This window comes from Rousettus aegyptiacus, unplaced genomic scaffold (assembly GCF_014176215.1).
Source record: "Rousettus aegyptiacus isolate mRouAeg1 unplaced genomic scaffold, mRouAeg1.p scaffold_m13_p_18, whole genome shotgun sequence".
Classification (NCBI taxonomy): domain Eukaryota; kingdom Metazoa; phylum Chordata; class Mammalia; order Chiroptera; family Pteropodidae; genus Rousettus; species Rousettus aegyptiacus.
In genome coordinates, this window is record NW_023416293.1 from 10,990,807 (window position 1) to 11,018,798 (window position 27,992).

At 41.5% G+C, this 27,992-nt stretch overlaps 2 long non-coding RNA genes across 5 annotated transcripts in view; one reads left to right on the plus strand and one right to left on the minus strand.

Moving 5' to 3' along the window:
- LOC107520858 overlaps window positions 1–27,992 on the minus strand; it is a 350,307-nt gene that overhangs the window by 87,328 nt on the left and 234,987 nt on the right. For all 4 annotated transcript variants that reach the window (XR_004955424.1, XR_004955422.1, XR_004955423.1 and 1 more), the window contains exons 6-8: window positions 18,462–18,583; window positions 12,828–12,949; window positions 8,616–8,721 (exon numbers count right to left, since the gene is read on the minus strand). This is a non-coding gene — a long non-coding RNA (uncharacterized LOC107520858). The remainder of the gene's footprint in view (window positions 1–8,615; window positions 8,722–12,827; window positions 12,950–18,461; window positions 18,584–27,992) is intronic.
- LOC118613365 lies at window positions 21,157–22,852 on the plus strand. The gene is made up of 2 exons (XR_004955429.1): window positions 21,157–21,238; window positions 21,648–22,852. It is a non-coding gene; the product is annotated as an uncharacterized LOC118613365 (long non-coding RNA).

Here is a 27,992-nt window from a genome sequence, read left to right on the forward strand (position 1 = left end):
AGAGCAATTCACTCTATCCAGCGTCAGATATGCATTGGTTTTCCCCTGATAATAGTGACTCTACGTTATAGAGCTTACCACTTAACTATGCAGCTTTTATGAACGAAACCTACAGTGAACACGCAGAAATATAAGACCCGTAGAATGCTGAAGAATGAATGAAATTTAGAAATCTATTTCAATTCTTTTACTTCACTGGTGCAGAAACTGAGTCCCAGATAAACGAACTGACTGACAAATATCTCTGAGGAAAACTGTAGGGAAGGGGATCAGAATATGCCACCCCCAAATATGTCTGTCACCTCAGCATATGGAGCATTTTGAGCTGAAGTCAATGGAGAATCAACTAATGTATAAAGAAGCCTTCTTGGAATGTCCCTTATCTGACTAAAAGCAGAGACTTCTGAGAAATGAGGACAGCCATAAATCCTCTTTCCAGAAAAGTTTTATGGCCATGAAGAGAATGGAAAGTACATTGAGATGAGGCTGAACAAATGAACCTTAATAAAATAACTCTTATTTTCCATAGGTTTCCCCATATATTTACCTTTCCACAATTTATTACCCTTGGAGGCCCCAAAGCTCCCTTCCCTTTGTCTAGTCCCTTCTCCATAATTTATTACCCTTTATTAAAATTGTATATAAGCATCCAAGTTTAACCACTTCTGTGGGTTTTCATTTCTTTTTTTGTGAAATCCCCATTCATGTAAAAATATTGACATCGATAAAGAAACATATATAACTTCTGTTAATTTCTCTTGTTACTTTAATTCGCATTCCCCAACTACAGAATCGGAGAGGGTAGAGGAAATGTTTTTTCCCTCCCTGACAGCGGCAGAGTTAAGATCAAAACTCCCTGGTCTTTTGATACCCTGTTTGGCACTAGAAAGAAAATGAAAAAACAAAAAACAAACAAAGAAACAAACAAAAAAAAACCCGAAGACATATTCTATTTATGGAAGGTTCTTAATACAGTACAAAATTTGTTTATCATGTTGAATAGTTTGTTATATTTCCATGTTTCTTGCAGAGAACATTTAGAGGAATTAAGAGAATGAATTTAATTAAGATTAGGTCTACTTGGAATTATTGAGGGTATTATTTTCTTTGAACTCACTGGGCAATTTTCATATAATGATCAACTCCGAAAAAATTCTGGGTTGCCTGTCTCATCTGACAAATGTTTATGCAAGTGAGTACAGGACAGTGTACGAAACCTCAAACTTCACAGTCACAAGGACCCGGGTTAATCCACTGATTCGTTACATGAAGACTGGTTAGGAGAGCTTCAACAATATTATTTTTAGTGTGTATTTACCCGGAGGACAAATCGCCCGAGGGTCTTGAAATCGCGATCTGATATTAATCTCAGTCCTTTGAAAAGCTGCGCTATTTCTGCAGCTTCGTTTAAGTGATGGTAGAAAATTCAAAAGATTGAGTGGAGAGAGCCTCGATCCTTGGTTTTCTGTGTTCGTCAATGAAAGCCAGCGTATGCTTTAGAAAAAGCTCTGCGATTTTTCACAGCCAGGGCAAGAAGCTGATGGAATTCTTTCAGTAAGGAGCGGCAGAAATGAACCGACCAGAGGAGGCTGACTCTGCTTATTTATGTGTAGAGTTTAACGCTGAAAGTTGCCATTGAAGGCGAAGACCACATCTAGTGTCAAAGCAGTTAAAACCTTAAACATCCCTAATGACTGCTTTTAAGTCATGGCTGTTCCTAGCAACAACAAACCAGGGCTAGATGAAGTGCGGGGCACTCATGTGACAAACGATACCAGTCGTCTGGCTTTCTCATTACGGAGCTTCTGCCAAGTTCAGACTCTTAGCCAAGGATGATTTAACCATTCGGAGTGTCAAACTGACCTTGCACTTGGGGATGAGGGTGGGGAGAAGCCTAATTGCCTGAGTGTTGTTTTCTTGAATTCTAAAATATTGAGAAGATGAAACCATAAGTTTGACTACCTTTCTTCACCCCCATAGTTAAAATCTGCACCCCACATAATTGCACCATGAAAACTGTGGGTGCCGGAGGCCTCTTGAGCTTTCACATATTAAATCAAACAAATACTCTTTAAAAAGGTTTTAGAGGACAATGGGAAAAAAAAGATAAATGGCTTAGAGACCCAGAGTTGGCAAAATTAAATACGATGATTGTTTAATTAGAGGTGTCTGTTTATGTGTGTTTTTACTGCCCTGAAAAATATCAGGTTGCCATGGTAGGTCTGTGTAACGAGGAATAAAATATTATCTGAAACATGAGTCTGCAATTTTGAATGCATTCAGAAAGGAGGCCCTGAGTCCCTCTAAACATCGGTAAACACAGATAATTATTTTAAATGCTTCCTGGTCGCTCTGTGACGCTGGTAGCTGGGATTGTTGCAGAGCTAAAAAAAAATTAAACTTCACATTGTCATTCACACAGATAGAAGTGTTACCTAATCATAGCTGTCATTAAGTCTCCCTCTTTTATGCTGAATAAAATGGCATGTCATGGGCATGGCTAACAGGTCCTTTAAATACTCCGGAAGTAGTTTGTTGTTTAGAGTATCTGGATAACCAGCTTTCGGGGGAGAGGAGTAAGCTTTGCTGACTTCCACAATGCACACAGTGAAGTCATCGTTCTCAAAGCACAGAGGGTGGCCTACGGGACCATTCTCAGGACCGAGTTGGTAATCGGGGCCAAGTGAAGTCCAAAAGAATCACTGACCCAAACTGTTTTACGTTATATGGTGACTTCGCCCTCTACACCTGGCATCTGCTGATAAGGGGCTGTATACCTGCTTTGGAGGTCACAGCTTGTGGATTACACATGAAGGTGGCTCCCCCACACTTTCTGGCTTCCCCTAACCCCCGCTGAAGTCCCAGGGTGACACTGGGGACAATTCTATCAGTACTAGTACAGCGTTTTCCCATGAGCACCTACTACGTGTCAGACACTGTTTTGCATGACCTTGAATTTATCATTCATGCAAATCTTACGAGGAAGGTTTTAACCCCATTTACCAATTGGATCTGAAAGAGAATTTAAGTATGTTGCTTTAAAATGGCACAACTAATAATCAGAGGAAATAAGGTTTCAGTTAGGTTCGCCTGCCCACAAGCCCCGATTTCTATTACAACATGCTGTCCCTGCATGCCCGAATCGATGGCCCTGGAGGTATAGGTTGTCGTTAGTTATTCTTTGCATTCAATAGATCTCACTATGTACTTCTGTTGTTATTAGAAATTTAGAATTTAGAAAAGGCTGTAGAACTTAGAAAATTCTGTCGAATTAAGAAAAGTCTGTAGAATCTTTCATTTGAGATTTTTTTTTTTTTTTTAAATAAAAGCTAATTTGGAAGAACGAAGGTTTGAATGCAGTCCTGCTTGGAAGCTGCTCTGTGAGGCTGTGAGTCCAGGAACCACCAGCAATCTGACATTCATTCATGTGTAAGGCACTTGCAAGAGGTTTGCAAACCCATTTAAAAGTAGTCATTACTCTATGCCACATTTACTGGACAAATTAATTGCCCTCGGTTTCTCAATGTAGTTTTCAAGTGGCCTTGAGGGGAAAGGTTAAAAAATAATAATTAGCTCTGCCATTTTAAATAATCAGGAGGATTCAATATCTGGATGAGATTTTAGAAGTTCTGGATATGCATTGCCTCTGAGTATTTCAGTTTGGCCTTTTTCTTTGTATTCTTAATCTACATGTTCCAACACTTCTTTGTTTATTTTGGTGTTGAAAAAGTTTGCAACTCATTGTTTATACTGCTAAGAGTTGTTTCTTTGAATTGTCTTCCCCTAGCAAAGGGTAAAATTATGCCAAGGGCAAAACTGTAAAACAGGTAAAGTTTATCCTTGGCACCGTTTTACCTGCCTCACCCTGGCCCCCATTCTTGGTCTTTTAACTGGTTTCTATTACTTGTCCCCAACAATGTCATATTTCTCCATCTCTTATCTGGGACAAAATATTCAAGAAATTCATTCCTAAATAAACAATGTACTTTCAAGCAGGTTTTTTGTTTGCTTGTTTTAAATCTTAAAAGAAAAAAAAAAAACTAGGGAAAGGATCAGTAATTATCTCAAAGGTATAAATTATAAAGGTATAATTATAGTGGACAAAAGTGTGTGTGTGTGCACGTGCGTGCGTGCGTGTGTGTGTGTGTGTGTGCACGTGTGTGTGTGTGTTGTATGTATAATTCATACTATTTCTTCCTTCTGTGGAACCTCATTTCACCCATTGGTGCCAGGGATGGGTATGTGAACCAGACGGCTGGGCCTCTCAATTACAGCGGTCTGTAAATCACTAATTTTCATCCCATTTTTGTGGGGGATCGGTGTTGGGTTTTGAGACAGCTTGATTTAAGTTTTTTCGGTACTTGGAACTAAACGGACCCTGACTGACACATCAACGACAGGACTTAGGATACTTTTCAGTGACACATTTTGGGGTAGGCTGTATTCCCGCCTCCTCTCTCCTGCCCTCAGGATATTCCTTAGCTATTACTTTTGAATAATAGTGTTATGTTGATAGCGCCACCTACAGTTACTTAATGGTAGGCAGCTGTGATGTTTTCCACCATTTCTTGTTAGCGTCTTCGATACGATTCAACTCAATTCAATTTAGTTCAGTGTAATTAACCTGGACCAGGTACTCCGTGGGGCTCATTTCTAGAAGCAAGCGGTAAGTCATTTACACATCGCTTTGCAGGGCAAGTTCTTCCACTCATCGGGTATGCAAAGTACCAGCTATCATTTTAGATTTTGTATGACAGTTTACACGTCTTCTAAGTCCATCTGTTAAGAATGGATAAAAATCAATGACTTGCATCTGCTTTGACCTTTAATGCATCTCCAAGGCCTTCAGTAAGTAGAAGATGGGATTGGTGATTACAAGCTGATACTCGACAAGTTTGCCGAATGGAGAAAGATCATTTACATTTATGCTTCTGGTCCTGGGTGGTCGTACAACTTTTTCAACATCATTGCCAACGTGCCAATGAATGAAAGATTATACAAACAGGAGATGAAAGTATGAATCCTCGGGTTCTTGTTTCAAATGTCTATTTATTCTAAGTGATTATGACTGTGTATTTATTTATACGTGTGTATGTAAACTCACACAATTCTTCACAGCAGAATCTATAAATAGCTGTAATAACCATCCTAGTTAAATATCACGTGGATTCCAGTGGGAGAAAAAGATCAAACTCTCTCTCTGCGCGCTTTCTTTTTAATTTTCTAATGCGACTTGGCTTTTGGCTCCTGGACGGTTGACACAGAAGGTGCGTCGGCCTTGGGCCTGAGGACCCTCTGCTCTCCTGGTCGCTGACTTCCGCGTACCACCTGGAAGCCGGGGTCCTGTTCGCACCTCCAGGCTGAGTCCTGGCTCACAGCGCAGTGAGGGGCCCTGTGCAGGAGGCTCCGGTCGGGAGGGCAGGCCTGCCCGGTGGGCGCCGCTCTGTCCGGGCACCGAGTCGGTGTCTGCGCATGTCAGCCGAGGACTCTCACAAACGTGCTTTTGTGAGGCTCAGTTTCAGAATGGACCGAACTACACAAAATCAGCTAGATGAAAACTTCAGGTGGTCAGCTGGCACCTTTGTCTATAGATCAGCAAATAACCAGTTTGAACGGTTAGAAAGTCATGTGGAAAAACAATGAATACATTTTGTATACTGACTCAGATTAAAATAACCAACTTCATTGTTTTGTCATTTGAACCAAATCTTAATTTTTATGTGATCCATAATGTAAATGACATAAATTTTTGGATATAAATTATTTTAGTAGTAAGAGTCTTGAAGATGTTTATAGCCTTAATCAGATCACTGTTATTGGATCAAAAGCCAAGTTTCTTAATCAGTTGTATATTAGGCTGTGACTGTCAATGTAAAATTTATTGGTTACTTTGATTATAATGATTTGCATATTTATGAGATAAGAACAGAAATTATCTTATTTAAACACCAATTGTTTTCTCCAAAATGACAAAAATATCACTTACCTAACTTGTAACCTTCCAATAAGTTATTTCAGCTTTCTAAATATATAGGTTTATGCATAGAGACCTGTCTTTTCAAACGACTAGATCAAGTTGATTGGTAATCATTCTTCGTGATGCTTGAAAAAGCAATCGGCTATCAAAATGGTATATCCAATAAATCATGGAATTATGTAAAATGCCATGCTACAGTTCGATGGGATATAAAGATATAAAAACCACGAAATATGGTTCTTGACATTGAAGGATTTATAATCTACTTGAGAAGGACATGTGGACACACATATGTATACACACACGATTCTAGATGGCGAGCAAATGTCGTGGTCAGAGAAGTTTGCGAGGGGTCAGAGCAGAGGGTGAAGGTGACCAGGGATTGAGATGAGACTTAAAGAATGAAACAATTCACGCGTTTGAAAAGGAAGAAGAAAATGCTACGTGACAAAGAAATGAACCATTGTAAAATGAGTCCTAATTCCTCTCAAGGAGGAATAGTGGAGCGATATCGAAAAAGTAAAGGACAGGTTTTAATAATGTCAGAAAAGTGACCTGATGTCTGATCGAATCCACAGTATTCGTAATCTTTTTCTGACTACCTACTGATTTAATGTGTCTTGTTAATCAAATTAACTAGCTATTTGATTACATTAACAGGCCAGTACATATCTATTTATTATCTATTTGTAGATAATAAATCATCCCACACTTAGGGGCTTAAAACAACACCATATATTTATAATCCCTGAAGGGTTCCCTGGGACAGGAGCTCAGGAGGGTGGTTCCTGGCCAGGGTGTCTCTCGCGATGGCCGGCGGGTGTGGGCTGGAGCTGAAAAGTGGGGTGAGGGATGCAAAAGCAGCTGGGTGCTGGCCCAGCTCCCCGTTTCAGCATTCCCAGAACCTCTCCACGTGAGTCTGGGCTTCCTCCGTCATGGTGGCCTCAGGACGTGCAGATCATAACAAGGCTGGCTGCTGACACGAGAGAGAGAATCCTAACAAATCAATTCTTCGTCGCCTGCCTTTTAGGACCTCGTCCTGAAAGTCACCCAGTATCGCTATCGTCGTATAGTCACACTGCATCCAGTCTCAAGGGGAAGAAGCACAGACCCCATCTGTCACCCCGAGAGTCCTGTTCTAAGCAGAAGACGTGGAATGGAAGCTGTTGTTCTGACTGTTTTGGAAAACACAATTAGCCACGATAAGTCATTCTGGGCATTTTGTTCGATCGAATGCTGTTCTTAGAGGAGTAAGAAATTAGTACAAAAATCTTGAACAAGTGATGCTTCTGTTTATTGGCTGAAATGTGTCGATAATATGCACTCCAAAGAGTGGAGGGCATCCATTTACACACTGGTACGATCTCGTGTAACCAGTGGCTCGAACACCCCACCTCTCATTTTCAGTTTGTAGGCTCCTGGTCTGGAAAAACAAAACAACGTTGGAAGACTGGCCCCACTCATAACAGAAATAAAAGGCCATCTTCAAAACACCTCACGGGGTTTTAATATTTTCTTTTCTTACCTATCCTTCATCTGAATCAAAGCTCAACCTGGCAGTTGCAGAAGTATTTTCTTTAGGCTGCAGTTCATTGCCAGAGAGGTGTCTTTTTCTGGTGAGATTGAGCAACGTGAATGGTAACCCACATTCCTGAGGCTTGGGCTCAGGTATTTTCAAACGTAGCTAAGGGTTAAATAGACTTTTGAAACAGAACAGCCTTTTTACGATTGTTGTTATTCCTATTATTTTAAACATGAAGCTTCATGTTCCAAATACGTGTGCTTCCTTTCATGAGAAAGGGCATCCTCCTTGGGATTCTCAAACCTGAGCCAGAAAAGTCTATAGACTGAATCGCTCTCTCTCACCTAAATGTGAATTAGCATTTCTCATCATTCTCTGTGACGTCTATATATTATATATAAAATATAAACATAATAATTTTATAATAAAATGATTTTATAATAATATATATACATTTTAAGAGAAATATTCTCTTATCGCTGCCTTGGCTTTCTTTGCCTTGTTTTCCACTCTTTCCTGTACGAAACATCATCGGGAAAACAGCTACAACCGCACATCGTTAACTAGCACGCAACCTCGTTTTATAAGGCACTCCGGACCCCGCCAGATTACTTCCCTAAATGCTTCTCAACTGTCTAAAATTGCCATAAAATAAAACTCGTGTTTGTACACCTTCAGAGAGTGCCTTCACTCCTTCTCCTGCTACACGAGGGATCACTGGTGGGGATATTCCCCATAACACAAACTGTCATTTACACAAGAGAAGCCAAAGAGACGTCACATAAGGGCCATGGCATTGACCTTTGCCTGTTGGGAGTCTCCTCTGTGTGGTGTTAATAGCCACAATTGAGACGACATCCCTGGAGTTACGATCAGGAACGAGAGTTACTTGGTTTGACATCAAGAATAGAAGACTTGGAAAACTCAGTTTTTCAAGAGTATGCTTTTTTAACTGTTTTCATTTACAATCATCAGGTTAGACTAGAATGTGACCAGCTTGAATATTTAACTAGTAATCCTGTTAAGTATTTCTCCTTATGTCTGAATGCTACAACTGGAAAATAGTAAAACGACTAGAGATTTTGGTTAATTCAAAAAAAGTTTATGGTACGATACCTTCATTTCTGGATATTTAAAAAAGCACCAAAGTTCTTGAGAATTTCACGTCCATTTCCATTTTCTGACTCTAGGCGTGCATCTTCTGAGTTTTTGTTGGTGTCCTCTATGGGGATTAAAGAAAAAGTTGTAAATAAATTTCAACCTAAACTTTATACCTTACATAAAAAAATCAACTGAAAATGGGTCATGGAGACTTCCATGTAAAATGTAAATGATACAATTTTTAGAAGAAAAGGAAGAAAATCTTCACAACCTAGGGCTAGGTGAAGAGTTTTTAGGTTGGACACCAAAAACATAGTCTATAAAAAAAATTAATATATTCGACCTCATCAAAAATAAAAACTTTCACTCTGGGAAAGACACAATGAGGAGGATAAAAAGATCAGAAAACCTTTGCAAAGCACAAAACCAATGAAGACTGTATATCTAGAGCATGTAAAAAACTCTGAAAACTCAACAGTAACAACACACAATCCAACCAGAGAATGAGCAAAAGTTATGAACAGACATTTCACAAAAAGGGCATACAGATGGTAAAAAAAAAAAAAAAAAAAAAAAGCACAAGAAAACATGTTAAACATCATCAGCTGGTGAGGAAATGCAAATGAAAACCACGCGATATCACGGCATGCCCATCTGTGGTTAAAATAAAAATTAGTAATAACACCGAACGTTGGTGAGAACGCAGAGAGGCGATTGCTCACGCATTGCTGGTGGATGACAGCGACGCGGCCACCCTGAAAAAACGGTTTGGCGGTTTTCTTTAAAAACTCGACATGACCTTACCATATAATTCGGCAATGGTAGCCTCGGGCAATTACCCAGAGAAATGGAAACTTGTGTTCACAAAAAAACCTGTAGCCTCAAACTGGAAACAACCCAAACGGCCTTCAACAGGTGAATGGTTAAACAAGCGATAACACATCCAGACCAGGCATGCCATGTAGCAATAAAACTGTTCATACAGCCAAAAACTGGGCTCCATCTTAATGGAAATATACTGAATTAAAAAAAAACAAAAAAACAGAAACCTCAAAATGCTACCCCATATGACCCTATTCGCGCAACATTCTTAAAATAACAAACCCCAGAGAGATGGAGAGGAGATTAATGGTCGACAGAGGTTAGGGAAGAGGTGGAGGTGGCTACAAAGGGTTAACACAGGGGATCTTGGGAGGCTGAGCAGTTCTGTGTCTTGACTTGTGATGATGGTCGCATGAACCTATATCTGCATTAAAATTGCATTGACTAGGTTGATATAAATGTGCTTAGATGTGTATGTTCACACGCATGCACAAATGAGTATGTGAGTGTCCACGAAACCTGTGAACTTTAAATAAGCTTCCAGGATTGTGTTACTGTCATCTTCCTGGCTGTGATATTGTACAGTCTTGCAAGACTGTACGGGGAGTTCACAGGCACCCTTCACCTAGTTTTCCTTAGTGAAAGTCCTTCCTGTGAAAACCCCGAGAAATACAGAGGCACAAACGTCCGGCTCCTCTCGCCTGGCCCTGCTGATGGGGTCTCTCCCACCATTACTCTGCTGAGAGCGAGGAGCAGGACATGCCGTTTGAAGGCCCAGGTTTCAGTCCCGGCTCTAGTCTTTCTAAACTTCATGTATTTAGCTATAAAACGAGGAGATTACACTTATTTGATGAGGCAATTGTAAGGCTTAAACAAAACAAAACAAAACAAAAAACAGGTAAAGTGCTGATGACGGTGGCTGGAAGTCAGTAAGTGCCCAATAAATGTTATAGACGCTATGTTTTTTTTTTTCCTTTCCAAAGGAAATAATATTCATTGCATATGGTTGTTATTATCTTCAAGTAAATAATAACCATCTACGTAAAAGCGGTTATTACTTGTTGTTACACCCGTTGTCACTAGGTCACAGGCTGATGAGACCCCCACCCAGCAGACTGCTCATGTCATGGAGGACTTTTTGGAAGAATGGGGCTCAGAGGTTGGTGGACTTCCAGAGATACCAGTTACGGAAGGATGCTGACTTGGGCGACACTGTCGTTGACCTGTTCACACCCATAGGCATGTTCATTGGCTTGAGTCTGCCCTGAGTCTGCCCTGGACCGTCTGACTTTGGACAGACAGTCCAGGGCCAGCTGCTTAGGTTGCATGACTATATTCACCAAGGCGGGTTATTGATGGGTTGTGAAGGTGACTTATTATTCAGGTTACAGAACAATAAATCTTTTCCTAAGTGTGTGGGAACATTTAGATCCTCAGCTCTTACTTTTCACATACCTACCAATTCTTCTAGAAGCCGTCTCATCTAAAAGAAATCAACCTTGCACCCACGGATGCTGAATAGCATATTGTCGGGGTTCAGAATATGGCACTCCAAAATACAACACATTGGCATATTGATCATTTGAATTAAAGGTACCTGAGACAGAGCTGGTGTAAGAAGGACACTCCGAACCTCCTTTGTCCCCCATTAGGGACAAAGGCAGGAGCTATAGCTTCCATACGAAGGGTGCCCTCCCTGGACCAGGAGGGTAGAAGCATCCTCATCATGAGTGACAGGCAATGCAGGGGGAGCTGAGCTATATAAACAAACACAATTACTTCTTCATCACTTTACTACCCTCAGGCCACAACTCCATCTTATCAATTCTTCACAAATATATTGTTTCTTTGTCAAAAAGTTATGAAAGCTTCCTACTATGGTCACTTTTTTGTCTCATAGCTTTGCGGGACTCTCTTACACACATACAAAATTAAATTGGCCTTTCTTTTGTTAATCTTTTTATTACAGGCGGTCTCAGCCAAAAACCGAGAAGGGCAGAGGAAAATTTTTTTCCTCCTCTACAATATCCTATTAAATACATCAAGTTTACGAAGAAGGTATTGTTATCCTCCTTTAAAAGGGGTTAAATTTGAGGTATGGAGAAGTTTACTGTTTTGCCCAATATTAGATAGACAATGAGAGTAAGCAGGAAAGTGGATTTGAAGATACATCTGCGTAACTATAAAGCCTGGACTTTCAACCACTACGCAGGTTCTGATTGCTGCCAACTTTGTTAAAGCAACTGTTAGAAACGTTAAAATTTAAAGTAAAGGGCGAAACACAAGTTATTCACTCACGTATTCATTCATCCGTTTAACACTCTTAATGAGTCCCTATGTGTTCTCGATGTTTCTGACAATCCAGAGATGAAGAGAAATTCGGTGCCCTCTTAGAACTTACAACTTAGTGAGGAAGGTTATACACAAATGCATACAAACTATATTGCCATCAGAAAACAAGAAGTTTGAAGTACTGTGGTGAAACTTGCTAGTTTTCTTGAAGAATTAACAATTTGTTCGAGGAGCCAAAGCACGAATATACCAAAAGTTAAAGGGTTCGGAAAAGCGTCAAGCAACCTAAATGAAATACTACAAGGATTCTGAAATAAGGCATCAAAGATGAACTTCGATAGGTATCGCAGAAGACAAATGCGCCTGTGGACGCGGGATTCTGCTGAGGGCTGCGGTGTTCTGGGCAGTGTTCGGGAGGAGGCTGAAGAGTTGATAGGATTCGGCTGGAGGGAGGGAGGGAGGGAGGCATCCTGGAGCAGTGAAAACGAGTCGATTGTCTCAAAGAGACAGGCGAAAGTTCTTTTTTTTTTTTTTTGCTGATAGTTGCGAAACGTGACAGATTTAGAGAGTGTAAGTTTGGCCCTCGTGGCTCTTAACACTAAATCTGAGGCCCCGTTCAATTTCATCCACCTGACCTTGAAAACACCAGCATGAAGCCTGGATGTTCATGCATCAATTTCTGAATCTCAACAGATGGGGTATGCTATTTAAAAAACAAACAAACAAAAATACTACATTTACCCTGCCCTGTAGAGTACGAAAACCTAGTTGATGTTCTCATTTACTCATCGCCCGTCTCCTTTAACCTGTCATCCATCGTTTGCTCTGATTTCCCTGAAAAGCTCGTGAAAAGCTACAGTGCAAACGACTGAGCAGTCAAAGGCCTTCCGTGCTCTCTCTGATGGGAATATGGGGGGCGGGGGGAAGTCGAGCTCCTTTGACAACAACGGCTGATGCGTGACGGAGCCTGGAGACAGGCTGACGGCAACTCGATTTTGACCTGGCTGAGCACGCCTCGTTGTGCAGTGCACGGCAGCGATGGTGGAAAGCGGGGTACACCTCTGTGTCTATCTGGGTGTCGGTGGATACCGAAATAAGTTGCTGCTGACTCACCATTCTCGGAAGAAGCCTTTTTGGCCGTGCTGCTGGAGGTTGACCAGATGTCCAGAGGAGGAGGCGGGCCCGGCTTCTCACACATTCCTTTGAATCCCAGAAAGGTAATCTCAGAAGTAATCCTGTTGCCCAAGGGGAACAGAACGTATGTGCAGCAATGACAAGGAAGTGGTAGATGACTCTTTTCTCCTCTATTGACGGGGAAGTTGAGGAAAGAATGATGGCCTATTTTTTAAAAACATGCAACCGACGAAGTTGCCTTATTTAACTGTTATTCAACTTCAACAGTGCCTTAGGTGTCAGAGACATTTAGAGCAAGGGGAGTCGAATTTAATTTCCAGGCCTCTATGATTTTTCACGGAGCCCCGTAACCTGAAGACTCAGCTGCCTCTGACTGGGCTGTTTATTCACTTGTGATTTTTTTTCAGGGATTTTTTTTGGGGGGTGGGGGGTGGGATGGTGGTAAGGGTTGGGTTAAAGACACATTCACAAGTGTTCGCGATATATATACGCCACTTATTTCGAAACATTTGAACTGACCTAGTCAGAGACGATGTGTTCTAAAATTAAAAACTTCTCAGAATTGAGTATACTAATAATGCAATCACCAAAATTAAGAAACAACATTAATTCTATGAGTTAATATAATATGCTGAGAGTCTAATAAAGGCCAGTATGCTGCGTGCCATGGGGGTATGAATAAAGGACATTATATATATATATATCTTTTGAGAAGTACAATCTTACTAATGTCCCAAGCAGTCTAAAAAAGAAAAAAAAAAAACCTTTGAAAAACCATTTTTATAAAACTTTAGTGGCCACGTTTATATATACATATCGGTTTCAAAAATCCCACCGCCGACTAATGTAGTCAAATAGAATTTTCTACAGGGGAGCCCATCTTACAGGAGAATGGATTCTAAATCAGAAGAAAAATGAAAATAGTAAAATCCTATTTTGTTTCTAGTTGTGCATCTCTCTACCTTCTCCTAGTATGATCGACTCGACCAGATTTTTTCCCAATAATAGAGAAAGTTTCCAGGGCTGGCCATGTCCAGCAGTAGGAGTTGGTGTGTGTTTTAGGGCCTTACTCAGCTCTGCCTTTAGGCCTGAGCACGAGGCACCCTGTCTTAAGTCATTAATTTTAGACTAACTCCTTAGATGTCAAAGTTCAAACAAAGGCAAGTAAATGTTTTAAAAATACACGACTGCTTCTGTCACTTGGGATCCAGGGCTCAGTTTTGGTCCAGAATGATCCATAACCAAAGTTGGACACATAATTGGTGGGGCCAAGTGCAAAATAAAAGTATCCTTTTTATTAAAAAAAAAAAAACAAAAAAAAAAACAAAAAACAGAGAAAGTGTTGTGAAAGATACATATAAAGACACTTTTTCCTCCTTCACCCAGTCTCTCTCTCTCTCTCGACTTGTAATGGTATTTTTTATGCGCTCTGTCATGTCACCCTGAGTAAGAAAATTTTAAGTTTTAAATTATTGGCATGCGTCTCACCATTCATCTTTACATTGTGCAATGGCAGTTATGGCAGTTACAAATGTAAACACTGGCACATTTTGCTCGTATGCAGGATCACTGAAATGACACAATTTGCATTTTGTTGCTCAATCCCTGGAGCTGGCCAAGGGAGACAAAAATCTGAGCCAGACTTGGAGGGGTGAGAAGAAGGGAGGATTTCCCCCCAGGCTTTGAGCCAGCAGAGGGAGAGCTGATATGGAGATACCGCCTGGGAGGAACGCAAGGGAACCCCGCCTGAAGAAATGCTGCTGCCCAGGAGTGATGAGCATCCACGGTATTACGTCCCTTCCCGTCCCAATTACGGTTCTGGAGAGATTTAAGAACTAGTGTGGTATCTGCACACGGTAGCTAGATGCACACGTGTTTACATCGTTAAACATTCACTTTGCTTTTAAATTTATTCAATAGTGGTAGAGATGTCATGTGCGTCAAATGGGAAACACTGAATGCTAGAACTGTGAGTGGTCTTTGTACTTAAAAAATTAATGATTTAATTGAGTTTTCAAACCTTTTCAGCTTTATTTCAAGATTTCGGTTTAGATTTTAGATAAACATAAATTATAATTTCTATCTTGGCTTTAACGTTAATGGATAACTTTTAATATCTTGAGAGAGTAACTTTTAAAATAGGTGTATAAAATAACAAACTTCCTTTTCTTACATTTGCTTCAATTTATGTTTTTATATACTTTGTAGATTTATATTTTACTTTGTGCTAGAACAATACTGTATCAAAACAAAAATGTGAAAATCTTGTTCATAACAATATAATTAGTAATTTTACTGGAACAAAGGAAAGAATAATAAATTTTTATGGGCTAAATACATAATACTTTATGAATTGTGGATGTCTTTCCTGTATTACTCATTCAGACATCACCGGCCCATAAACAGGATACCTTTATGTGTATAATAATAATTAACTTCCATTGTCTTTGATGTTTTCCAAACTTTCAGTCACATAAAACCATAGCTTTACTCATATTTATTTTTTTTAACTTTTGTTAATATGAAGGTATAAGTTTCAATGTTGAGAGGATAGAATTTTTTTACTTAACTCTTTGTTAACTTGATTTATAACTTTTAAGTACTCAGGCATATGGTTTACAGGCCTCTATTTGTCGTCTTGCCCTGTGCCTCAAAAATTAGGTAAAGGTTTGTTGTTTTATTAAAATTTTGTCTCCTGATCTATAAAAATCTCACTCATAGAATAGAGTTGGCATTTGTGAATGGGACCAACCGAGAGACATTACATTGCTTCAAATGTCCCAACTCTCAGACTCTCTCTGGGGTATGGACTCTGGGCTTGGAGCAGTTGCTAAAATTACTTGCCCTATCTAGTTTAATTTTTCCCTTTGCTCAAACACATATATTCAAATATTATAAATTAAATGTAAGCATAATGCTACTGCACTGTAACCCAGATGGTTAACTGGATAAATTGTTCCTAATTAGTTTATTAGTTGTTTATTAAATTCAACACGTTATAGTTTTTCTACATTGTATGATTTTAGTGTTTTGCCTTCATTCACGTAGCCATTCATTCATTCAACACGACTTCATTGTTGAGCATAGAAGACAAACGTGAATAAGACATTCCATGTTCACTTCGGGCAAGATACTGGAATAGATACTATGAATAGGTCTTGGCTGCAAAATAACTAGTCGGACCTTTTAATAAACTGCTATGTTTACACAAAATAAGAGAAAACCTCACCATGTCCTCCCTACTGTTAAGAAATGTGAAGAGTCTGAGATAGTACCCAGCTTTCAAACTAACAAGTCGCCTGCCACAGGTTCGTGGATGCAGGTGGAAGACAGGAGTCACCTCAGTTATTACTCACGACATGGCAGGCGGCCTGAGCTTCACCTTCTCCTGAGCTCCCTGACCTCTAAGCCTCATGGGGTGGTGGAGCAGCCCAGGAGGATGCCCTGTATGCCCTGTGTTTATATCATGTTTGAAGAACGCTCAGATTAGGAAAACCCAATCTTTTTGAAGGATTACTAGCAAACTTGCTCAACATTTGCCCTAGAGGGAGAGATTCTGTTTACTCTTCTGGATAAACCTACCCCTTGCCCCAGATGGAGAGAGCGTTTATATCTCCCCAGGCTGTTGGCTCTAAAAAATCCTAGAAAAGATAATTCAGAACAATAGCTGTCAATGCTTCTCACACAGAAACGTGAAAGACTCGTGGATAATGTTCTCCCAACACCCACCGAAAATAATAAACAAACAAATGAACAAAAATGAACAGTGAGTGGTAGTAAAGAGATATAAACTGGACTTACTCTGAGGGCAAGTACCAATATTGGAATACTATGCCGTGGCTGGGAGGGAGGGCCGAAACAGTACATTACAGACTCGAAACAGAGGCTAAATCATCTCAGGTCAATGACACCTACTGGTTCTCAGCGTAAGCAAATGATACTGGAAACGACAAACAAACAAACAAAGAACAACAACAACAAAAAAACTCTGCTCTCATTCTTGGAGTGAGTGAAACGTGATTACCATATAATAAGACCAAATAAACAGGAGCACATAGTTCGGAATCACCAAACGCCTGACGAAATCAGCCACCACAAGTGAGAATTATCAGAAACAACAAAAACAGATGTATAGCCAAAGTAATTCAGATACGGAAGCATGAAATAAAAGAATCTGATAAAATTATCAGATAAATCTGAATGAGAAACAAATACAACTTTTAGAAATGAAAACTATTGGCCCCCAGAGACTTCATGGATTAGGCCATGTATAAGATTAGGCCAGTGTAAGATAAAAGTAAGTAAATTGGCGAACTATGAGAAAAATAAATCTAGAATTAAACTCGGGGAGACATAGAGATAGAATAAGAAATATTAAGAGATATGCAAAATGGAACAAGCTCTAACACAAATCTAATCAGAGTAAATCTCCCAGAAGGAGAAAATAGAAGAGACAATTTAAGGGATAACGGCATAATGTCACCCTAATCTGCCGATACCGCCGGGCCCCTCCGGTCTACCTGAACAGAAGATGAAGAGCTCAGGACGTCAACTTAGAGAGTGAGGCAACATGGGACAGCTGAGCTCACCGACAGGAGGCAAGTAAAACCCTTTCCTAGTAAGTTCACACAGTTCAGTAAACGCGTACCATTCTTACCGACGTAAAGGCCAAACGAATAGAAATTCTGTGCCTAGAATCTTAATTCTGTTCACCCTAACTTCAGTATGGTGCCCTAATTTATATTCTAGTATTAAGCGACAGTGTTTCCTCAGCATAGTTCGCATTTTTCGAATTGTGTATAGTGCTTCGTAATTTAGAAAGCGCTTAAGCCCACATTATCTCATTTAATCCTGACATTTGATACATAAGGACAGGTAAGAAAGTGACCGTCGTTTGTGTTTTATACGGAAGAAAATAAGTTCCTAAGATGCCAAGTGACTTGTTCAATTCAGACGACAAGATACAGGCTGAGCTGGGGTACCTGCATCTCACATTTAGCACGCATGTATTAAGTCTGATGATACGTCAGGCGCTCGTCAAGGTGGCGGGGGGCCCGTGGAATGGCTGCTCACGCTCTTCAACCCCGACCCCCCCTTTTTCTAGACCACATGGTGTTTCACATTTCATTAACTCTAGCTACTTCTAAGCTGCCAGGTTCCCTGTCAAACTCATCTCTTAAATTCTTTGGCTATTTTTCTTGAGCAATTTTTTTTTTTTTAAAGCGAGCTTTAAAAATACTAATAACACAGTTTCCTCCACAGCCTGCTGGTTCCAGGCTGATTTACACACACAGTTACAACTGGGTGAACCTGAGCCAGTTTCCCCTCGTGCTCAGGGCCCCAGCGCCCAGCACAGTGCTCGGCAAGTGGTGGGAACTCAGTCCTCATTTGTTTGATGAATAGAAAACTTATTAGACAATCTGGGCCATGGTCTCATTTGGCGAAATCATGTGACATGTATGCAGCTGAGCCTCTACCACCTGACCGGGCCTTGTCTGGTGGAGAAACAGCACCTCTGAGGGCTCATGGCTGGCGGGGACCCCTGGGTGAGCTCCTGGGCTGTCCTGTCTGTCTGTCAACACCACATTTCCTCCCCAAGTCACGGTCACCCACCTTTGCTCATTCGACGGCTCATTTCCTGCTCAGCTTCTCCAGCCTGACTCACGGAATGGCCTATTTTCCGGGCTCCCAGGCTCTGACACGCATCCTTCTTCCTGGCATTGCTCTCCTGTGGACTGATAAAAGGGAAGAACCCAGTCTCATCATGGACTAGGGAAGGACGCTCACCCTTCTCCCACCTCCACCCCCAGCCCCTTCTCTTCTTACAAAAAAGAAAAATATTACCCACTGTCAGCCCTGAGTGTCTTGTCCTGGGTTGGAATGATCTATTTTGTGCAAACGCTAGATTCGTTTGTGTTCTTGGAACTACTTTGAAATGCTTGAACTAACTTGCTTTTTTATATCCTTTGGGTAACCCGAATTCTCCCTTTCTTTTCTCATCGTGAGTTTCATTAAAAATCCTGCCTGTTTCAAATACGCCCCCAGCCAGCCTGAGGACAAACACCAGTGCCCCCCACACGGCGGGGCACGAAGCTGTGATAACCAAGGCGGCTTCTGCCGGGACTTCTGGGTTGTCACCCTTCCCTCCCTCTGTGACAGAAAAGGACAAGTATGAACTACGCATGCATCAAAAAGAGTCCTTAAATGTCTTTTTTTTTTTTTTAAGATTGTTCCTACTTGTATTTCCATTTCTTTGTCCTGCCGACTGTCCAATGCCTTTTTTATCCTTCAAGAAGGTGCCATCCCCAGTACAGTGCGGTGGCACACATGCATCTTGGAAAGTCTGCCCTGTGCACATCCAGCATCAAAATCAAGGTCAATGGCATTTTTTTTTTTCACTAAGGAAGATCAGTTTTTAATTACGTGTTGGGATCATCTAGTGTTTGTTTGTTCTGGCCTTTCCCTTCCAACACCCAGGACTCTCCAGAATATCCCCGGGGGCTATCGATTCCTGCCGTTCACTGTTTTTCCTCGAATATAATGAAAAGTAACTCTAATAGTGGCTTAAGTAAAACATAGTCAGGTAGGTTGCTCTGCAGAAAAAATGTGAAAGAGAAAGACTTTTGTATTGTCTATCACTATTGTCATTATCATTGTTACTATTACTACGGCCGCCACCACCATGACTTACTACCCCTGTTATTATGTGGCCACGTGACACTTTAAGGCAGATCCCGCCCTTTATTTTCCTGCAGCATCCGGCTGAGCCGGGCACCGCTTTGGAATTCTCTTTTGAGACAATTCAGAAGCCGTCACCGTCTCATCTCCTCGTGGTGGAAAAGCATTGGGGATGAGGCCGTCTCGTAGCATCGCGACGTCGGAGGAGGTTTTAACATCCGTCTCATGCCCCCGCCACCCATTGCTCCGGCCTTCTCTCTCTCTCTATGTGTGACCTTCCTGCCAAGAGAGTGGTCTGGCTTCTGAGGGGACACCGGGGACGACCTGCGTGTTCTCCGACACACTGGAAGCTTCTCTCTCTGATCACCTTTCACCTCATTCCTGAAGCAATCATTCTTCACCTGTGGTTGGATGGCTGCTCAGTGCCAAGGGGGGCCGAAGGTACTAACTGTAACATAGTCCAGCTGCATAAAATGCATTTGCATAGAACTCTTTTGAATTCGAATCTTATCTCCCTGAGAACCCCAATTGCTCTCCGTTGTAAGTTAGCAGCTCTGCATACTTTAGAAGCAATGAGCCTACACAAAAAGGAATTTTTTCCCCAGTGGTTTGCCTTAGAGCCAACAGAAGCTGCAGTACATACCCTGTGAAGAAGGAATTTACTGGGTTTCACAGCGAGTCTCCTCGCTGATCCCTGCTTATTATTATAGTGTTAGCCCGAGTCCCTCTACTGTCCTAGAACTAACCCTTAGCTAAAGTTAACCATTAGGCAAGGCACGATTTCTTTCTTAAGCAACAGCTGATACTTAATAACGTTACAAATAACCTTGCTTTATTGTACCACTAAAAGGAACAGATGGCATTCTCCTATTTTCTTTCAAACGTTCTCGTTTCTCATGTAATTAACTTACTAAAAAGCTAATCTCGCCTGTAACTGGAGGCAGTTATTTAGGGAATAATATCTTGAAGCATTTACAACACGTATTTTGATGTGAAACAAATCCTTCGTTCTCGCTGTTTTATATGTCACTGGTGGGAATTGGAAAGGGGTAGCATCTGGAAGGAAGAACGCTGAGTCGCGAATGGCCACTGATTTATTTCATCCTGGGGAGGACTGAGTCTGGGAACTCAGCTCCTCATGGCAGAGTACCTCCGAGCAGGCCCACAGAACCACAGGCTTCGCTGCACCTCAGACAACGGTGTGTGAGCAGCAGCCTCGTGACTCGCTCGAGGGCGAGCTGGCGGGGGTGATGGGGGGTGATCCCGAGCAGGTGGGAGACTCCTTCTAACGAGGAGCAGGCCCAGTGATTAGCAGCGCTTGCTCTGGGCCTTGCTGGGAACCTGGGCCGTCTACTACATGCTGCCGCCTCACTTCCTCCCCAAAAGAGGGTGTGTTTGTTAAAAAAAAAAAAAAAAAAAAAAAAGGCCCCGGGCCTAGGGCTGAGGTGCAGGATCGGACACATCTGGACGGTGTAAGGCACCGGGCCGGCAGTTAGTAAGCGTGGCGTCGACACGCGTGGAGCGGATTCACGCTTCCGTCTCACGCCTGTGACGGCTCCGGCTTTAAAACCTGAGTCTTGGCTTGTCAGTCGGGAAATTTGTAACTATCCAATGACTTGCCGGATGTGAATTCTCGTCGGGGTGACGGAACGTGCCTACTGTGGAAATGATTTCATTTGGTCAGATCCATGAGTTTCTAAGCCTTCCAAAAGGTGATTTTTTTTTTCTTGGGGCACAGAATGGTCTATGAGTGTGTGCTTTGACTCCATTACCACTATAGTATGAATAATCATATTAGAATTGTATTTCAAATAACGGCAGTCTATGAACAAAATAATTTCTGTTCAAAAATGTTACTTTATGAGTGACAGTCTATTGATGATCTTCTTAAAAGATTGAAAAAAAAGAAACTCGAAAGTTTATATATGTATAAATATGTGTATATGTGTAAATTACGGAAATTAACATATGTAGAAAAATACACTTGTGTGTTTATCTGTATAGGTCGAACTGAGATCATGACTGGATATTATTATTTGACCGTTTGGGCTTTCAGGGTTTAGGGAGCAGTAGGAAGCGGGGCATCTCTACAAAAAAAGACTGTTCTTATGTCGTTTTCAGGCTGGATGGAATTCAAAAGTATCCGGGTGTTCACAAACGGCCTTCTTCTCAAAGCTTTCTTGGCCACGTTTGGATACCCCAAGAGGCTGAGGAAAACATCGGACCCTCTGGCGCACGCCACACCGTCTAAACCTTTTCGGGCTGACCCATCACAAGCAATGAGCTCAGCAAAACGGGCAGCACCTTAAGCAAACAAGACAGTTAGACTCGAAAGACAGGCCACCTTATACTTTAGTTCCTGTAAGAAACGGTCAATTCAGAAATGTTTTCTTTTCACTGAGTTAAAAATAGCTGAAACTGAAATAGCTCATCCTATGAAATACTTAAGAGTAAAATGTGTCTTTTCTTTTCTTTTTCTTTTTTCTTTTTTTTTTTTTACTCCCTTTCCCTTAAAAATGTGTCATATTAGACCAATCGGGCAGCTGCAGCCAGGATGGAATGTTAGCCATGCCACCGGATCCGAACTGGAGGGAACATGCCTTTCATCTTAATTACAGGCTGGACAAGGGAGCGCACTATATCCTCTGCTATGTACGAACAGGAGAAAACTTTCCCAGGGTGTTTTTCTTTTGCATTTCTGAGTCTTATTGGATTGGAAGCTGGTCCATGTGGCCCAGCAGGATCCATTTTCCATAATAAGGCTAAAAATATGTCAGCAATGTTTTCTTTAGCACAGTCTATGAGGGTCGAGCATGAACGCGACAGAATCCTTTTCCTGCTGATTCGAGTTCACCTTTTCCTGGAGACGGGCCCACTGTTAACCTACTTTTCTCGCCCAGGGTTATTCTTCTGATAGGCTGCGTAACCTGGAGTGTAATCCAACATGGAATAATTGTAGAAATGTATCCCACGTCCCTCTAAAATACAGATTTTGTTCTTTCTTGATGGTTATGTTGCCAGTGACTCACTTCGAGAAATCATAGCCCTGGAAATATTTCCCTGTAATGGGAATGCATTATCACTGAGTCATCCACAGTCTATCAGGCTTTGTTGTGAACGCTGCTAGACTTAGAGGTAGTTCATCTAACTGGATTATAAAGGGATAATAAAGAGATCAGGAGCATAACTTTAGGTCAGAAGAACTGGGCTGAATCAACTGATACCCATACAATCTTTGGTAGGCTTTATTTACACATCTTACTTCTCCATCTGCAAATCGGGTACATGAAGGTGTTGCAAAGATTAAATGCAATAATGCAGCCGATGTCCTTAGCATGGTGTTGAGCTTCTTTTAAGGAGAAATCCGATGACCTTGGTCTCACTTCTAAGCAACTGAACCAGCTAACCGCAGATAGAGTCCGTAACTCCATGGGTGGAAATGCTCTCGTGATTAGGAACATCGTCCCAGGCTTCTCTGGATCTCTGGACATGGTCATCTCTGGACCAGTGGTCCTCGAAGGGAGGCAGCTTTGCTCCCACGGCAGATGTTCGTTTTTGGCGGTTGTGACGTTCATTCTTGGCGGTCATACCTTTGGCGCAGTGGGTTCCATTGGCATCTAGAGCGTAGGGGCCGCAGATGTCGCTAAGCATTCTGTTAGGCACAAGACAGGCCCCCTGCAACGAAGAATTATCCGGACCAAAATGCCAATAGTGCAGAGGTTGATCAATCCTGGTTTAGAACCAAAGATTTTAGGGTCTATTGTTGGTCCGGAAAGATATCACAGGAGACATCAAAAATAAAAAACAAACCACCTGTTAAGTTTCTCTCCGTGCCTCATTTATTCCAGGGACAGTTCTGAGTGCCTACTGTGTTCAGGGCTGCACTGCTGGTGGTTGAGATAGTCTGGGTTTCTGAGGCCGACAGGCTTCTCACGAGGCCGGGATGCTGGCTGATGGGTGAAGGGCAGATGGAGGAATTAGCTAAATCCCCCTGATGATAAATGCATGCATTTAATCCGGGAGATTAAATATAAATTAGAAGCAGCTTTAGATGCTTTCATATCATTCCTAAGACTTAAGAAGAATTTTCCAAAGTAAATTCATCTCCAAAGCAAGTTAATATTTTTACCGATTTAAAAGGGTTTTTATTGCTCGCGGTGATATGTAGAAACCAGCCCGTCTTGCAGAATAGTTGCTTCTTTTCCGGGTCCAGGGTTTGCCAGATGCCAGGCATGGAAAACGCCAGATGGGAGGCTTACAAAAGTGATATTCATGTACGAGAAGTTAAAAGTCTTGTTTTCACTGAATTCAAAAATTAAAAGTTAAATTAAAAAAAAAAATCGATGAACGTAATTTGTTTCAGCTTCACGTCTTTTAAAGCTCTGAACCTTGCTTCGCTTTTCCGGAATTGCTATCTGCCTCTGTCAAACTGCAAGAGGCTGTTTCAATTTAGAGATTGAAATTTATGTGTAATTTCATTTCCTAGCCAATAATAATTTATAGTGTACATTTTCCCCATGCACGTATATAATAAATGTTTTCAGGGTTATCCCATTTCTTGCTTACTTCTCACGCTCTAGATGTATTTGTCATAATTTGCTGATGATGGCTTCTTTCTGATGTCCCCCAAGTCAATCTCCACAACCAACCAAGGTGGCCCCATAATCAGAGAAGTAAATGAGTCCAGCCTCTTGTCACTCGAATTCTATGTTTATGGTTCGCGGCCAATGGCTAAGTTCTCAGCCACATACTATTCTGTTCTTGGCACAGAGAAATTATTTTGCTAATGCCGGCATGTCCTTTTCAGATTAAATTTTAATCAATACTGAGATTGTTAATGTTGTAACCGGTGATTGATTGAAACTAGAAAAACAAAGTAAGGAAAGCTTAGTATAGACTATCTATAGAATGCTGCGCTGCATGTTATTTTAATTGATAAATTAGCTTAAGAACATGCACAGGAAATAAAGGCTATGCAGAGGAGAGGCCATAGGAAAGGGAATCATAGATTCTGATTCTAGTCCTAGACGTGAACTAGATAAAATCACTCAGACCTTCCAAGTGTCCAGTAGCTCATTTATAAAAATGGATGGATTGAACTTCACCATCCCTTTTTAATGCTATCATTCTATAATTCAGTTGAAATAACACTGCATTCCAATAAGTGACCTTATGTAGAAAAGAGGTCTATAATGAAATCTAGAGCCCATGCAGACACTTGATTAAACAGTAAATTATTTCTTAGCAAAAATGCTAAGAAGGACCCTCTGATCTACAAATGGCTGTGGGTCTGTTTTGAAAAGCCGCCACTGGTGGCTCCTCTCCATAGGCTGATACTCTTCTTGCCGTGTGAGTTCACTGCCCTGATCCCAGGTAACCAGATATTGGGCCAAGGAGGCGCCTAGTACAAGCTAGCAATGTACGTGTTGGCCAGTGGCTCCTAATATACTGATGTAGCCACTGTAAAGTGAATGGCTGAGCACATCCTTCTTGAGAAGTTTGGTTTGAGGGAAAGTCGGCAGATAGTGCAGTGGCGGAGAAACCAAAAGAACCACAAGAACAACAACAAAAAAACCCCAAAAAACAAAACACACAAAAAACCAGAATCCCATAGCAATAAAAGCCTGAGGCAATCTTTGCTACAAGCAAGCAGAGACCCCGAAGTACTAATTTACGCTTAGTACCAAATGTCTATCCATGAGCGACATGTTCGGAAACGAGAAATCCTTGGCAACATATATTAAAATCAAAACCAAGTGTTTTAGGTTGTAAAACTGTCGTGACTTTACGGTATCCATCACATTCATAAGACTTAGAGACTAGGAGAGTAAAAATAATGGCCCTCCCGTAAATGGAATACGTTGTAAACAAATGCTGGTGATGTGCCTATAAGCGAGTTTAGCCCAGGGGCCGCTGTTGGTGTCTGTAGAGTTGACATTCCCTTTGGCTACGACCTTGAGTTCAGTGAGGTCTGGAATGAGTTGGTCCGAATGAAGTCGCATCGTTTCTGAGCGAAGCGCTAGGACTCAGCTCTCCTGTGCGCTTCCTTCTTCACGACTGTGACTGACGTGTGTCCTTTCCAGCTGCCAACCGTCACTCGCTCCTCTTCGAATTCCCACTGACGGCACGGTGTGGCGCCCCACACACAGCAGGTCCTCCATAAATACAGACTGAGGTCACGATGAGGTGACAAACAGTAGTTACTTTTTCAAATACCTATAGTTTAGTTCGAGCACTTTATGATGGGCTTAGGTATATTCTATATATTAAAAAAAAAAAAAACAAAACAGAAAAAATGTATGTGGGCTGGACATACTTAACATTCTCCGGACTGTCCTGGCTCTGGTCACCCAGTCATGGCTAGGTCACGTGATTGCCAGAGGTCAAAGCTCAGAGAACGCAGCTCTGAAGCTTCTGTGTACAAGGGCGTAGTTTCGAGTCGCTAGTAACTCGGGAACACTCGATCTCGCCCTTATTCTTGCCCAGATGAGTCACTTTCTCGGTAGTTTACCTTGAGTTCCTCCTGCTTACACACAGCGCACCAGCTGGCAAGGAGCATGGCTGCCTCTGTCTTTATTCAAATACATCGCTCCAGGCGGTTTTCCTCCGGTACTGTTCTTTTCCTCAATGCTTCATTTCTCTAGTCCCATTGTTTTCACCTAAAACTAGGGAATTAATTAGTCCTGAATATACCGGGGAAGCGGAATGTCCACCTTTGACTGAATTTATTACAGAAGAACAAAGTAACAAAAAAAGAGCCACTGCGCCCGTTTCACGAAGAATCGGCCGGGAGAATGTCCACTTTTCAGAGGCTCGTTTGTTTTTTTAAATCCCCAAAGAGAGATTTGACTCAGCAAAAGTGAGTTTTGAGCCTCTTCGGCGGCGGCGGCAGCAGCTGGGCTGTGGATCTTGGCTCCAGGTCTGGCCTGGTCATTCAGCAGATACTGTCCCCGCCAGGCCCTGGAGCTGCTTTCAGCCGCTGCCACGATGCTGCCTACCAACTGTTGCCTAGGTGAGGGGAGCCTTAGCCTAAGATCCGGGCACCCCCCTCCCCCCAAGTCTGCCTGATTCATTCGTTCACACCACGCCTTCCGTCGCTGGAAGCTACGCTTGCCTCTCTCTCTCTCTCTCTCTCTCTCTCTCTCTCTCTCTCCTTCTTCACTGACCTGGGAGTGATCCAGCCAAAACTGGAATGAGAGGAGGCACCCCCGCCCATGCAACACCGACGCACAAAATAAGAAAAACGGCTGCCGCTTATTTAAAACCGTTTTGGGGTTCTTTAAGATTCCCTGCAGTTTTTCTTTTTTTCTTTTCTTTTTTTTTTTTTTTTTACTGAGGACGTTTTGGGCTTTGAGCAACAGTTTGCTTTCTGTGGGTTTGACTTAAGGGTTTTTCTCCTCTGACTCCACGTAATTGTAGAAATGGCAATTGCTTGAAAAACGGTGTGACTCAAAATTCAGAAGCCACTTTTAAAAAGATTGATCTATGTGATTACATAAAAATATTACTGTAGAGTAAAAAAAATTTTTTTTAAGGAAAAAAGTAGAAAACGCCGTAAGTAAAGTCATAAGACAAAATAAGGGAAAATGTTTGAAACTCATTTTGCTGCCAAAGGGCTCATTTTTTTTTTTTTAATATGTAAAAAGCCCCTACAAACCATCAAGGGAAAGGTCAACGGCTCAGTAAAAAAATTGTAAAATATAGGAATAGAAAGTTCATGGAAATGAAATTAAAGTGACTTTTAAGCACATGAAAAGATGCTCAAGCTCATTCATGATATGGGGAGTACAAATTTAAACTAACTACAGATACCAGACTGAACAGGGCCTGGGCGTGAGTGCTGTGGATGACCAGCCACGTTCACGAGGTGCCGGTGGAAAGATAAATGGTTACCACTTCTAAGGAACAAAGTTGGCAAAATCTATCGAAATTATATGTGCACACAGAGATTCTGAAAAATTATACTCTGTATATACTCATACTTGTCTGTAAAATGGCACATATGTCGAGGTATTCCTTGAGGCAGTTATAGAGCAAAAGATTTTAGACAACCCAGTTAGAATACTAAAAAGCTGTTAAAAAAGAAGAAGGAAGCTCTTTGTATACTGACATAGTTCTCCAGGAGATAGTATTAATTCTAAAAATTGAGGCGCGCATTAGTATGTGTAGTATGCTCTCGTTTGTAGAAGTAGGGGACAAAATTATAGACTGAGACACGATATCTATTTGCTTATATTCACATAAAATATCTGGAGGCAGGGTGCACAAAAACATTCCACAAGAAGGGAATAAAATGGATGGGATATTTAAAAATTTTTGCGCTATGTAAATGTCATAGGATAAATTTCACACCCAAAAGACTGGCAGGAACACCTGAGACTCCATGCCAGGAAAGTCTGTGGCACATGTCACTTAAAACAATGCGTCACATCGTCATTCCCCTTTGTCTTAGTTTGGGCTGCTGTA